This window comes from Crinia signifera, unplaced genomic scaffold (assembly GCF_055691185.1).
Source record: "Crinia signifera unplaced genomic scaffold, ASM5569118v1 HAP2_SCAFFOLD_94, whole genome shotgun sequence".
NCBI classification, from domain to species: Eukaryota; Metazoa; Chordata; class Amphibia; order Anura; family Myobatrachidae; genus Crinia; species Crinia signifera.
This window is the reverse complement of record NW_028142850.1, coordinates 393,295-407,746: the sequence shown is the minus strand read 5'-3', so window position 1 is coordinate 407,746 and position 14,452 is coordinate 393,295. Positions and strand designations below refer to the sequence as shown.

General features: G+C 46.3%; 1 long non-coding RNA gene across 2 annotated transcripts in view; it reads right to left on the bottom strand.

Annotated features, from left to right (window-relative positions):
* Positions 1–411: 411 nt before the first annotated feature.
* LOC146056828 (uncharacterized) overlaps positions 412–14,452 on the bottom strand; it is a 29,739-nt gene continuing 15,698 nt past the window's right edge. The window contains exons 3-4 of one of the 2 annotated variants that reach the window (XR_014469431.1): positions 10,746–10,873; positions 412–5,136 (exon numbers count right to left, since the gene is read on the bottom strand). This is a non-coding gene — a long non-coding RNA (uncharacterized LOC146056828). Of the gene's footprint in view, positions 5,137–6,880; positions 10,874–14,452 lie in introns of those variants that run through there. The other variant, XR_014469430.1, reaches the window with a different exon arrangement.

Below are 14,452 nucleotides of genomic sequence, written 5' to 3'. Positions count from 1 at the left end.
GCTTTTACCCTCCAGGCACATAGCCGCGTACATAACAAGCTATTCGCCGGTTCCGGTTTTCACACCCCAATCAAATGTGAAAGGGTACAGCGGTGTGAAAGTGGTATATGGGGCCTATAAATTATCACTTTTTTTTTTTACCAAAGTAGGTGAAAATTATTATTTTCACCTACTTTAGTAGAAAAAAGTATTACTGACATTCAATAAAAAAGCAATGCAGACAATATCACTGCTATCTCCCGCACTGATATCAGCCCTGATTTGGCTCGCTGTCTGCATAAAATAATATAAGGACCTCAATTCATCAAACTTTAAACATAATTTAAGGAAGACCATACATATTTGATAAATATACATGTATGCCAGGAAGATATTATCGCGCCTGCTTACCTGTTGTGGGTAGCTGCTCCTGCAATTTGACGTTTGGAATATGCTGTAGTAAAAATGATGTCACAGTAGTCCAGAGACGTAGCTGGGTAAGTAGTTGACATCACAATTCATTCGTGGAGAAGGTCTACCTGAAAAAAAGAAGAAGGAGGCGCGATAATATGTTCATGACATACATGCATATTTATTAATAATGTGTCTTACATCGTAACACACATAAATGCAGTACTATACAGACAACACAAGTCATCCTTATCAGTTCCTGCCCCAGTGATTGCAAATACATGCTACAGCACATATTAGACCCTTAACTGTGGACCCGTTACTCAGTTTTACAAACTGAGCAGGTCCCCGGGTATGTGCTCTGCAGCAGCCAGTCTTGAGGAGCTGTCAGGGACTATCACCCCCCAAAGCACCTCACAGTGCCTGGAACATCTCATGCGCCTGTTTAGGCTTTCACCCGCCTTCAAGCCCATCGCAAAAGCATGACAATCTCATGCTCCGGATCTGGCACCTCTCCAAAGCACCTCAACGCGTCCGGAACATTTCATGTGCCGCTTCCGGCTTTCACCCCCAAACACCACGCCGCAGCCAGAACATTTATTGCGCCGGTTCCAACTTTCACCCCCAAAAGCACCTTGTCGCAGCCAGAATATCTCATACGTCGGTTCAGGCTTCAACCCCTCCCAAGCACCTTGCCAAGGTGGTAACATTTCATTCACAGGTTCCAGCTTTTACCCTCCAGGCACATAGCTGCATATGGACAAGTTATTCGCCAGATCCAGTTTTCACACCCCAATCAAGTGTTATAACATTTCCTGCACCGGTTCCGGCTTTCACTCCCAAAAGCACCTCGTCGCAGGCCAGAACATCTCATGCGTCGGTTCCGGCTTTCACTCCCAAAAGATCCTCGTCACGGCCAAAACATCTCATGCGTCGGTTTCCGGCTTTCACACCTTAATCTAATGTGAAAGGGTACAGCGGTGTGAAAGTGGTATATGGGGCCTATAAATGATCACATTTTTTTTACCAAAGTAGGTAGAAATAACAATTTTCACCTACTTTTGTAGAAAATAAGTAACTCACACGCCGCGACCGGAACATTCCTTGCGTCGGTTCCGGCTTTCACTCCCAAAAGCACCTCGTCGCGTGCCAGAACATCTCATGTGTCGGTTCCGGCTTTCATTCCTTAAAAGCATACCGTCGCGGCCAGAACATCTCATGCGTCGGTTCCAGCTTTCACTTCCAAAAGCACCTCGTCACGGCCAGAACATCTCATCCGTCGGTTCCGGCTTCAACCCCCAAGCACCTTGCTAAGTCAGGAACATTTCATCACAGGTTCCAGATTTTACCCTCCAGGCACATAGCTGCGTACAAGTTATTCCAAGATTCCGGTTTTCACACCCCAATCGAATGTGAAAGGGTACAGCGGTGTGAAAGTGGTATATGGGGTCTAAAAATTATCACTTTTCTTTTACCAAAGCAGGTGAAAATAACAATTTTCACCTACTTTTGTAGAAAATAAGTACCTTGCAGCAGTCGGTACATCTCATGCGCCGGTTCTGGCTTTCACTGCCCAACCATCACGCCGGAACATTTCTTGTGCCGGTTCCAGGTTTCACCCACAAAAGCACCTTGCCAAGGCGGTGACATTTCATTCACAGGTTCCAGCTTTCACCCTCCAGGCACATAGCTGCATATGGACAAGTTATTCGCCGGATCCAGTTTCCACATCCCAATCAAGTGTGATAGGGTACTATGGTGTGAAAGTGATATATGGGGCCTATATATTATCACTTCATTTCTACCAATGTAGGTGAAAATGATCATTTTCACTTACTTTTATAGAAAATAAGTACCTCACAGTGGCTGGAACATCTCATACTGTTTTTGGCTTTCATCCCCCAACCATTACGCCGTGGCCAGAACATTTTCTGCGGCGGTTCCGGCTTTCACTCCCAGAAGCATCCCGTCGCGTCCAGAACATCTCATGCGTCGGTTCCAGCTTTCAGTTCCAAAAACACCTCGCCGCGGCCAGAACATCTCATCCGTCGGTTCCGGTTTTACCACCAAGCACCTTGCCAAGGCGGTGACATTTCATTCACAGGTTCCAGCTTTCACCCTCCAGGCACATAGCTGCATACTGTATGGACAAGTTATTCGCCGGATCCAGTTTCCACATCCCAATCAAGTGTGATAGGGTACAATGGTGTGAAAGTGATATATGGGGCCTATATATTATCACTTCATTTCTGCCAATGTAGGTGAAAATTATAATTTTCACTTACTTTTGTAGAAAATAAGAACGTCACAGCGGCCGGAACATCTCATGCTCCGTTTTTGGCTTTCACCACTCAACCATTACGCCGTGGCCGGAACATTTTCTGCGTCGGTTCCGGCTTTCACTCCCAAAAGCATCCCGTCGCGTCCAGAACATCTCATGCGTCGATTCTGGCTTTCACTCCTAAAAGCACCTCGTCGTGGCCAGAACATCTCATCCGTCGGTTCTGGCTTAACCCCCCAAGCACCTTGCCAAGTCGGGAACATTTCATTCACAGGTTCCAGCTTTTACCCTCCAGGCACATAGCCGTGTACGGAACAAATTATTCCCAGGTTCCGATTTTCACACCCCAATCGAATGTGAAAGGGTACAGCGGTGTGAAAGTAATATATGGGGCCTATAAATGATCACATTTTTTTTACCAAAGAAGGTGGAAATAACAATTTTCACCTACTTTTGTAGAAAATAAGTACCTCACAGCAGCCGGTACATCTCATGCGCCGGTTTCGGCTTTCACCGCCAAACCACCACGCCGCTACTGGAACATTCCTTTCACCGGTTCCAGGTTTCACCCACAAAAGCACCTTGCCAAGGCAGTACCATTTCATTCACAGGTTCCAGCTTTCACCCTCCAGGCACATAGCTGCATATGGACAAGTTATTTGCCGGATCCAGTTTTCACATCCCAATCAAGTGTGATAGGGTACAGTGGTGTGAAAGTGGTTTATGGGGACTATATATTATCACTTCATTTCTACCAAAGTAGGTGAAATTTATCATTTTCACTAACTTTTGTAGAAAATAAGTACCACACAGCGGCCGAAACATCTCATGCTCCGTTTTTGGCTTTCACCCCCCAACCATCACGCCGCAGCCGGAACATTTTCTGCGTCGGTTCCAGCTTTCATTCCCAAAAGCATCTCATCGCAGGCCAGAACATCTTATGCGTCGGTTCCGGCTTTCACTCCCAAAAGCATCCCGTCGTGTCCAGAACATCTCATGCGTCGGTTCTGGCTTTCACTCCCAAAAGCATCCCGTCGCGGCCAGAACATCTCATACGTTGGTTCCAGCTTTCACTTCCAAAAGCACCTCGTCACGGCCAGAACATCTCATCCGTCGGTTCCGGCTTCAACCCCCAAGCACCTTGCTAAGTCAGGAACATTTCATCACAGGTTCCAGATTTTACCCTCCAGGCACATAGCTGCGTACAAGTTATTCCCAGATTCCGGTTTTCACACCCCAATCGAATGTGAAAGGGTACAGCGGTGTGAAAGTGGAATATGGGGTCTAAAAATTATCACTTTTTTTTACCAAAGGAGGTGAAAATAACAATTTTCACCTACTTTTGTAGAAAATAAGTACCTTGCAGCAGTCGGTACATCTCATGCGCCGGTTCCGGCTTTCACTGCCCAACCATCGCGCTGGAACATTTCTTGTGACGGTTCCAGGTTTCACCCACAAAAACACCTTGCCAAGGCGGTTACATTTCATTCACAGGTTCCAGCTTTCACCCTCCAGGCACATAGCTGCATATGGACAAGTTATTTGCCGGATCCAGTTTTCACATCCCAATCAAGTGTGATAGGGTACAGTGGTGTGAAAGTGGTTTATGGGGACTATATATTATCACTTCATTTCTACCAAAGTAGGTGAAATTGATCATTTTCACTTACTTTTGTAGAAAATAAGTACGTCACAGCGGCCGAAACATCTCATGCTCCGTTTTTGGCTTTCACCCCCCAACCATCACGCCGCAGCCGGAACATTTTCTGCGTCGGTTCCAGCTTTCATTACCAAAAGCATCTCGTCGCAGGCCAGAACATCTCATGCGTCGGTTCTGGCTTTCACTCCCAAAAGTACCTCGTCGTGGCCAGAACATCTCATCCGTCGGTTCCGGCTTTACCCCCCAAGCACCTTGCCCAGGTGGGAACATTTCATTCACAGGTTCCAGCTTTTACCCTCCAGGCACATAGCCGCGTACATAACAAGCTATTCGCCGGTTCCGGTTTTCACACCCCAATCAAATGTGAAAGGGTACAGCGGTGTGAAAGTGGTATATGGGGCCTATAAATTATCACTTTTTTTTTTTACCAAAGTAGGTGAAAATTATTATTTTCACCTACTTTAGTAGAAAAAAGTATTACTGACATTCAATAAACAAGCAATGCAGACAATATCACTGCTATCTCCCGCACTGATATCAGCCCTGATTTGGCTCGCTGTCTGCATAAAATAATATAAGGACCTCAATTCATCAAACTTTAAACATAATTTAAGGAAGACCATACATATTTGATAAATATACATGTATGCCAGGAAGATATTATCGCGCCTGCTTACCTGTTGTGGGTAGCTGCTCCTGCAATTTGACGTTTGGAATATGCTGTAGTAAAAATGATGTCACAGTAGTCCAGAGACGTAGCTGGGTAAGTAGTTGACATCACAATTCATTCGTGGAGAAGGTCTACCTGAAAAAAAGAAGAAGGAGGAGCGATAATATGTTCATGACATACATGCATATTTATTAATAATGTGTCTTACATCGTAACACACATAAATGCAGTACTATACAGACAACACAAGTCATCCTTATCAGTTCCTGCCCCAGTGATTGCAAATACATGCTACAGCACATATTAGACCCTTAACTGTGGACCCGTTACTCAGTTTTACAAACTGAGCAGGTCCCCGGGTATGTGCTCTGCAGCAGCCAGTCTTGAGGAGCTGTCAGGGACTATCACCCCCCAAAGCACCTCACAGTGCCTGGAACATCTCATGCGCCAGTTTAGGCTTTCACCCGCCTTCAAGCCCATCGCAAAAGCATGACAATCTCATGCTCCGGATCTGGCACCTCTCCAAAGCACCTCAACGCGTCCGGAACATTTCATGTGCCGCTTCCGGCTTTCACCCCCAAACACCACGCCGCAGCCAGAACATTTATTGCGCCGGTTCCAACTTTCACCCCCAAAAGCACCTTGTCGCAGCCAGAATATCTCATACGTCGGTTCAGGCTTCAACCCCTCCCAAGCACCTTGCCAAGGTGGGAACATTTCATTCACAGGTTCCAGCTTTTACCCTCCAGGCACATAGCTGCATATGGACAAGTTATTCGCCAGATCCAGTTTTCACACCCCAATCAAGTGTTATAACATTTCCTGCACCGGTTCCGGCTTTCACGCCCAAAAGCACCTCGTCGCAGGCCAGAACATCTCATGCGTCGGTTCCGGCTTTCACTCCCAAAAGATCCTCGTCACGGCCAAAACATCTCATGCGTCGGTTTCCGGCTTTCACACCTTAATCTAATGTGAAAGGGTACAGCGGTGTGAAAGTGGTATATGGGACCTATAAATGATCACATTTTTTTTACCAAAGTAGGTAGAAATAACAATTTTCACCTACTTTTGTAGAAAATAAGTAACTCACACGCCGCGACCGGAACATTCCTTGCGTCGGTTCCGGCTTTCACTCCCAAAAGCACCTCGTCGCGTGCCAGAACATCTCATGCGTCGGTTTCGGCTTTCACTCCCAAAAGCATACCGTCGCGGCCAGAACATCTCATGCGTCGGTTCCAGCTTTCACTTCCAAAAGCACCTCGTCACGGCCAGAACATCTCATCCGTCGGTTCCGGCTTCAACCCCCAAGCACCTTGCTAAGTCAGGAACATTTCATCACAGGTTCCAGATTTTACCCTCCAGGCACATAGCTGCGTACAAGTTATTCCCAGATTCCGGTTTTCACACCCCAATCGAATGTGAAAGGGTACAGCGGTGTGAAAGTGGTATATGGGGTCTAAAAATTATCACTTTTCTTTTACCAAAGCAGGTGAAAATAACAATTTTCACCTACTTTTGTAGAAAATAAGTACCTTGCAGCAGTCGGTACATCTCATGCGCCGGTTCTGGCTTTCACTGCCCAACCATCACGCCGGAACATTTCTTGTGCCGGTTCCAGGTTTCACCCACAAAAGCACCTTGCCAAGGCGGTGACATTTCATTCACAGGTTCCAGCTTTCACCCTCCAGGCACATAGCTGCATATGGACAAGTTATTCGCTGGATCCAGTTTCCACATCCCAATCAAGTGTGATAGGGTACTATGGTGTGAAAGTGATATATGGGGCCTATATATTATCACTTCATTTCTACCAATGTAGGTGAAAATGATCATTTTCACTTACTTTTATAGAAAATAAGTACCTCACAGTGGCTGGACCATCTCATACTGTTTTTGGCTTTCATCCCCCAACCATTACGCCGTGGACAGAACATTTTCTGCGGCGGTTCCGGCTTTCACTCCCAGAAGCATCCCGTCGCGTCCAGAACATCTCATGCGTCGGTTCCAGCTTTCAGTTCCAAAAACACCTCGCCGCGGCCAGAACATCTCATCCGTCGGTTCCGGTTTTACCACCAAGCACCTTGCCAAGGCGGTGACATTTCATTCACAGGTTCCAGCTTTCACCCTCCAGGCACATAGCTGCATACTGTATGGACAAGTTATTCGCCGGATCCAGTTTCCACATCCCAATCAAGTGTGATAGGGTACAATGGTGTGAAAGTGATATATGGGGCCTATATATTATCACTTCATTTCTGCCAATGTAGGTGAAAATGATAATTTTCACTTACTTTTGTAGAAAATAAGAACGTCACAGCGGCCGGAACATCTCATGCTCCGTTTTTGGCTTTCACCCCTCAACCATTACGCCGTGGCCGGAACATTTTCTGCGTCGGTTCCGGCTTTCACTCCCAAAAGCATCCCGTCGCGTCCAGAACATCTCATGCGTCGATTCTGGCTTTCACTCCTAAAAGCACCTCGTCGTGGCCAGAACATCTCATCCGTCGGTTCTGGCTTAACCCCCCAAGCACCTTGCCAAGTCGGGAACATTTCATTCACAGGTTCCAGCTTTTACCCTCCAGGCACATAGCCGTGTACGGAACAAATTATTCCCAGGTTCCAATTTTTACACCCCAATCGAATGTGAAAGGGTACAGCGGTGTGAAAGTAATATATGGGGCCTATAAATGATCACATTTTTTTTACCAAAGAAGGTGGAAATAACAATTTTCACCTACTTTTGTAGAAAATAAGTACCTCACAGCAGCCGGTACATCTCATGCGCCGGTTTTGGCTTTCACCGCCAAACCACCACGCCGCTACTGGAACATTCCTTTCACCGGTTCCAGGTTTCACCCACAAAAGCACCTTGCCAAGGCAGTACCATTTCATTCACAGGTTCCAGCTTTCACCCTCCAGGCAAATAGCTGCATATGGACAAATTATTTGCCGGATCCAGTTTTCACATCCCAATCAAGTGTGATAGGGTACAGTGGTGTGAAAGTGGTTTATGGGGACTATATATTATCACTTCATTTCTACCAAAGTAGGTGAAATTTATCATTTTCAATTACTTTTGTAGAAAATAAGTACCACACAGCGGCCGAAACATCTCATGCTCCGTTTTTGGCTTTCACCCCCCAACCATCACGCCGCAGCCGGAACATTTTCTGCGTCGGTTCCAGCTTTCATTCCCAAAAGCATCTCGTCGCAGGCCAGAACATCTTATGCGTCGGTTCCGGCTTTCACTCCCAAAAGCATCCCGTCGCGTCCAGAACATCTCATGCGTTGGTTCCACCTTTCACTTCCAAAAGCACCTCGTCACAGCCAGAACATCTCATCCGTCGGTTCCGGCTTCAACCCCCAAGCACCTTGCTAAGTCAGGAACATTTCATCACAGGTTCCAGATTTTACCCTCCAGGCAAATAGCTGCGTACAAGTTATTCCCAGATTCCGGTTTTCACACCCCAATCGAATGTGAAAGGGTACAGCGGTGTGAAAGTGGTATATGGGGTCTAAAAATTATCACTTTTCTTTTACCAAAGCAGGTGAAAATAACAATTTTCACCTACTTTTGTAGAAAATAAGTACCTTGCAGCAGTCGGTACATCTCATGCGCCGGTTCTGGCTTTCACTGCCCAACCATCACGCCGGAACATTTCTTGTGCCGGTTCCAGGTTTCACCCACAAAAGCACCTTGCCAAGGCGGTGACATTTCATTCACAGGTTCCAGCTTTCACCCTCCAGGCACATAGCTGCATATGGACAAGTTATTCGCCGGATCCAGTTTCCACATCCCAATCAAGTGTGATAGGGTACTATGGTGTGAAAGTGATATATGGGGCCTATATATTATCACTTCATTTCTACCAATGTAGGTGAAAATGATCATTTTCACTTACTTTTATAGAAAATAAGTACCTCACAGTGGCTGGAACATCTCATACTGTTTTTGGCTTTCATCCCCCAACCATTACGCCGTGGCCAGAACATTTTCTGCGGCGGTTCCGGCTTTCACTCCCAGAAGCATCCCGTCGCGTCCAGAACATCTCATGCGTCGGTTCCAGCTTTCAGTTCCAAAAACACCTCGCCGCGGCCAGAACATCTCATCCGTCGGTTCCGGTTTTACCACCAAGCACCTTGCCAAGGCGGTGACATTTCATTCACAGGTTCCAGCTTTCACCCTCCAGGCACATAGCTGCATACTGTATGGACAAGTTATTCGCCGGATCCAGTTTCCACATCCCAATCAAGTGTGATAGGGTACAATGGTGTGAAAGTGATATATGGGGCCTATATATTATCACTTCATTTCTGCCAATGTAGGTGAAAATGATCATTTTCACTTACTTTTGTAGAAAATAAGAACGTCACAGCGGCCGGAACATCTCATGCTCCGTTTTTGGCTTTCACCCCTCAACCATTACGCCGTGGCCAGAACATTTTCTGCGTCGGTTCCGGCTTTCACTCCCAGAAGCATCCCGTCGCGTCCAGAACATCTCATGCGTCGGTTCTGGCTTTCACTCCTAAAAGCACCTCGTCGTGGCCAGAACATCTCATCCGTCGGTTCTGGCTTAACCCCCCAAGCACCTTGCCAAGGCGGTGACATTTCATTCACAGGTTCCAGCTTTTACCCTCCAGGCACATAGCCGTGTACGGAACAAATTATTCCCAGGTTCCGATTTTCACACCCCAATCGAATGTGAAAGGGTACAGCGGTGTGAAAGTAATATATGGGGCCTATAAATGATCACATTTTTTTTACCAAAGAAGGTGGAAATAACAATTTTCACCTACTTTTGTAGAAAATAAGTACCTCACAGCAGCCGGTACATCTCATGCGCCGGTTTTGGCTTTCACCGCCAAACCACCACGCCGCTACTGGAACATTCGTTTCACCGGTTCCAGGTTTCACCCACAAAAGCACCTTGCCAAGGCAGTACCATTTCATTCACAGGTTCCAGCTTTCACCCTCCAGGCACATAGCTGCATATGGACAAGTTATTTGCCGGATCCAGTTTTCACATCCCAATCAAGTGTGATAGGGTACAGTGGTGTGAAAGTGGTTTATGGGGACTATATATTATCACTTCATTTCTACCAAAGTAGGTGAAATTGATCATTTTCACTTACTTTTGTAGAAAATAAGTACGTCACAGCGGCCGAAACATCTCATGCTCCGTTTTTGGCTTTCACCCCCAAACCATCACGCCGCAGCCGGAACATTTTCTGCGTCGGTTCCAGCTTTCATTCCCAAAAGCATCTCGTCGCAGGCCAGAACATCTCATCCGTCGGTTCCGGCTTTACCCCCCAAGCACCTTGCCAAGGTGGGAACATTTCATTCACAGGTTCCAGCTTTTACCCTCCAGGCACATAGCCGCGTACATAACAAGCTATTCGCCGGTTCCGGTTTTCACACCCCAATCAAATGTGAAAGGGTACAGCGGTGTGAAAGTGGTATATGGGGCCTATAAATTATCACTTTTTTTTTTTACCAAAGTAGGTGAAAATTATTATTTTCACCTACTTTAGTAGAAAAAAGTATTACTGACATTCAATAAAAAAGCAATGCAGACAATATCACTGCTATCTCCCGCACTGATATCAGCCCTGATTTGGCTCGCTGTCTGCATAAAATAATATAAGGACCTCTATTCATCAAACTTTAAACATAATTTAAGGAAGACCATACATATTTGATAAATATACATGTATGCCAGGAAGATATTATCGCGCCTGCTTACCTGTTGTGGGTAGCTGCTCCTGCAATTTGACGTTTGGAATACGCTGTAGTAAAAATGATGTCACAGTAGTCCAGAGACGTAGCTGGGTAAGTAGTTGACATCACAATTCATTCGTGGAGATGGTCTACCTGAAAAAAAGAAGAAGGAGGCGCGATAATATGTTCATGACATACATGCATATTTATTAATAATGTGTCTTACATCGTAACACATATAAATGCAGTACTATACAGACAACACAAGTCATCCTTATCAGTTCCTGCCCCAGTGATTGCAAATACATGCTACAGGACATATTAGACCCTTAACTGTGGACCCGTTACTCAGTTTTACAAACTGAGCAGGTCCCCGGGTATGTGCTCTGCAGCAGCCAGTCTTGAGGAGCTGTCAGGGACTATCACCCCCCAAAGCACCTCACAGTGCCTGGAACATCTCATGCGCCAGTTTAGGCTTTCACCCGCCTTCAAGCCCATCGCAAAAGCATGACAATCTCATGCTCCGGATCTGGCACCTCTCCAAAGCACCTCAACGCGTCCGGAACATTTCATGCGCCGCTTCCGGCTTTCACCCCCAAACACCACGCCGCGGCCAGAACATTTATTGCGCCGGTTCCAACTTTCACCCCCAAAAGCACCTCGTCGCAGCCAGAATATCTCATACGTCGGTTTAGGCTTCAACCCCTCCCAAGCACCTTGCCAAGGTAGGAACATTTCATTCACAGGTTCCAGCTTTTACCCTCCAGGCACATAGCTGCATATGGACAAGTTATTCGCCAGATCCAGTTTTCACACCCCAATCAAGTGTTATAACATTTCCTGCACCGGTTCCGGCTTTCACTCCCAAAAGCACCTCGTCGCAGGCCAGAACATCTCATGCGTCGGTTCCGGCTTTCACTCCCAAAAGATCCTCGTCACGGCCAAAACATCTCATGCGTCGGTTTCCGGCTTTCACACCTTAATCTAATGTGAAAGGGTACAGCGGTGTGAAAGTGGTATATGGGGCCTATAAATGATCACATTTTTTTTACCAAAGTAGGTGGAAATAACAATTTTCACCTACTTTTGTAGAAAATAAGTAACACACACGCCGCGACCGGAACATTCCTTGCGTCGGTTCCGGCTTTCACTCCCAAAAGCACCTCGTCGCGTGCCAGAACATCTCATGCATCGGTTCCGGCTTTCACTCCCAAAAGCATCCCGTCGCGGCCAGAACATCTCATGCGTCGGTTCCAGCTTTCACTTCCAAAAGCACCTCGTCACGGCCAGAACATCTCATCCGTCGGTTCCGGCTTCAACCCCCAAGCACCTTGCTAAGTCAGGAACATTTCATCACAGGTTCCAGATTTTACCCTCCAGGCACATAGCTGTGTACAAGTTATTCCCAGATTCCGGTTTTCACACCCCAATCGAATGTGAAAGGGTACAGCGGTGTGAAAGTGGTATATGGGGTCTAAAAATTACCACTTTTCTTTTACCAAAGCAGGTGAAAATAACAATTTTCACCTACTTTTGTAGAAAATAAGTACCTTGCAGCAGTCGGTACATCTCATGCGCTGGTTCTGGCTTTCACTGCACAACCATCACGCCAGAACATTTCTTGTGCCGGTTCCAGGTTTCACCCACAAAAGCACCTTGCCAAGGCGGTAACATTTCATTCACAGGTTCCAGCTTTCACCCTCCAGGCACATAGCTGCATATGGACAAGTTATTCGCCGGATCCAGTTTCCACATCCCAATCAAGTGTGATAGGGTACAATGGTGTGAAAGTGATATATGGGGCCTATATATTATCACTTCATTTCTACCAATGTAGGTGAAAATGATAATTTTCACTTACTTTTATAGAAAATAAGTACCTCACAGTGGCTGGAACATCTCATACTGTTTTTGGCTTTCATCCCCCAACCATTACGCCGTGGCCAGAACATTTTCTGCGTCGGTTCCGGCTTTCACTCCCAGAAGCATCCCGTCGCGTCCAGAACATCTCATGCGTCGGTTCCAGCTTTCAGTTCCAAAAACACCTCGCCGCGGCCAAAACATTTCATCTGTCGGTTACGGCTTTACCCCCAAGCACCTTGCCAAGGTGGTGACATTTCATTCACAGGTTCCAGCTTTCACCCTCCAGGCACATAGCTGCATACTGGATGGACAAGTTTTTCGCCGGATCCAGTTTCCACATCCCAATCAAGTGTGATAGGGTACAATGGTGTGAAAGTGATATATGGGGCCTATATATTATCACTTCATTTCTGCCAATGTAGGTGAAAATGATAATTTTCACTTACTTTTGTAGAAAATAAGAACGTCACAGCGGCCGGAACATCTCATGCTCCGTTTTTGGCTTTCACCCCTCAACCATTACGCCGTGGCCGGAACATTTTCTGCGTCGGTTCCGGCTTTCACTCCCAAAAGCATCCCGTTGCGTCCAGAACATCTCATGCGTCGGTTCTGGCTTTCACTCCTAAAAGCACCTCGTCGTGGCCAGAACATCTCATCCGACGGTTCTGGCTTAACCCCCCAAGCACCTTGCCAAGTCGGGAACATTTCATTCACAGGTTCCAGCTTTTACCCTCCAGGTACATAGCCGTGTACGGAACAAATTATTCCCAGGTTCCGATTTTCACACCCCAATCGAATGTGAAAGGGTACAGCGGTGTGAAAGTAATATATGGGGCCTATAAATGATCACATTTTTTTTACCAAAGAAGGTGGAAATAACAATTTTCACCTACTTTTGTAGAAAATAAGTACCTCACAGCAGCCGGTACATCTCATGCGCCGGTTTCGGCTTTCACCGCCAAACCACCACTACTGGAACATTCCTTTCACCGGTTCCAGGTTTCACCCACAAAAGCACCTTGCCAAGGCAGTACCATTTCATTCACAGGTTCCAGCTTTCACCCTCCAGGCACATAGCTGCATATGGACAAGTTATTTGCCGGATCCAGTTTTCACATCCCAATCAAGTGTGATAGGGTACAGTGGTGTGAAAGTGGTTTATTTATTTTATTTATTTATTTACAGGTTCTTATATAGCGCAGCAGATTCCGTTGCGCTTTACAATAGTAGACAGTGATAAAACAAACTGGGTAACAACATACAGACTTGGAGGTAGGAGGGCCCTGCTGCAAGCTTACAATCTATAGGGATATAGGGGGAAACACAAGGACAGGCACCAGTAATACCATAGCAGTCCCACCAAGTTACAAGTCCAGAAGGGTAGCTATATAATACATAAGTGCCTCAGAGGGTTATGCATGTAGAACTTAAACATTATAGGCTTGCCTGAAGAGGTGAGTTTTCAGGGAACGCTTGAATGTTTGGAGGCTATTGGAGAGTCTTATTGTGCGTGGAAGGGCATTCCATAGGATGGGAGCAGCCCGATGAAAGTCCTGTAATAGTGAATGGGAGCTGGTGATCCGTGCAGAAGAGAGACGCAGATCTTGTGCAGAGCGGAGTGGTCGAGATGGGAGATATTTTGTGATAAGTAGAGAGATATATGCTGGTGCAGTATGGTTAATAGCTTTATAAGTTAGTAGAAGTGTTTTGTATTGAATACGGTAAGATACAGGTAACCAATGGAGGGACTGGCAGAGCGGATCAGCAGATGATGAGCGTCTTGCAAGGAAGATCAGCCTAGCAGCAGCATTTAAAATGGATTGTAGTGGTGAGAGTCTGTTCTTGGGAAGACCAGTCAGGAGACTATTG